The sequence below is a fragment of the Gavialis gangeticus genome, unplaced genomic scaffold (assembly GCF_001723915.1).
Source record: "Gavialis gangeticus isolate Ggan-Ray unplaced genomic scaffold, GavGan_comp1, whole genome shotgun sequence".
Taxonomy (NCBI): Eukaryota; Metazoa; Chordata; order Crocodylia; family Gavialidae; genus Gavialis; species Gavialis gangeticus.
In genome coordinates this window covers 18487534-18488516 of record NW_017729031.1, presented here as the reverse complement: position 1 = coordinate 18488516, position 983 = coordinate 18487534, and positions in this window count along the sequence as shown.

Below are 983 nucleotides of genomic sequence, written 5' to 3'. Positions count from 1 at the left end.
ATTGTGAATTCTGCTATCCAAATTTTGTTTTGCAAGAACTGAAAGTTTTCCAACGTGCTCCCTGGTTCCCGTGGAAAGCTGGGTGCCTGGAGACTCAGAGATTTTGCAGTTCCATAGAAATTTATTCAATCAGTTTCTCAAAATGTTTAATTTTACTTCACAGGATTCTAGGGAAGACGACTTGCACCATCAATGAGATACTTGTGGTGATTTAAGATTTTAAGTCTTATTTTTTCTCATTTGGGTGGGTATAGAAAGAGGTGAGAGGTATCATCCTTACAGTAGACAGGCCTTTTCAAAGGGAAAGACTTGTGAACATTTTCCAAAGATTTGAGATTTGCTTGGATTCTGCAAGCTTTTTCTTTAGGCATCTGGCTGTCTTTAGCTAGAATGCTTTATCCCTTGCAGATGTTTCATTTGCTGTCCTGTTATTCATATACTTTCCTATTCATGACTATGTAGTATCCCTATGGCAACAAAAGCAATTGCTTGTATAGAAAAAAAGTAATATTTGAAACACGTTTAATATATCTTTTAATGTGACCTTAGCAGTTGGAAATGAAGAGAGCCGGCAACATAGGATCAGTCTGTTTTCTACCGACTACTGCTGGCTCATGGCCAATAATGTGAGAAGCACAGCTCTGAGGAAAATGCCTTCGAACCCATTATATAGGTTTAATAGGATTTTTAAGAATATTTTTTATTGAAATAAGTATTCAAGAATTACCATACAGATAGGTTTTTTTTTGTTTTGTTTTTGAAGACATAGTAAAATGTTTGCTTTTAACAGTGTTCATAAGTGTGTATTTTCAGTGGTGAGATGGTTATGGAAAAAAGAACAAATACCACCAGAACGTAAAATTTTTAATTGTTTACAGAAGTACAAAAATATTTTAACAAAGTAGCACATTTGCAAATAAACTTTTTTGTTAGTTTTTTTTTTTTTTTTTTTTTTTTTTTTTTTTTTTTTTTTTTTTTTTTTT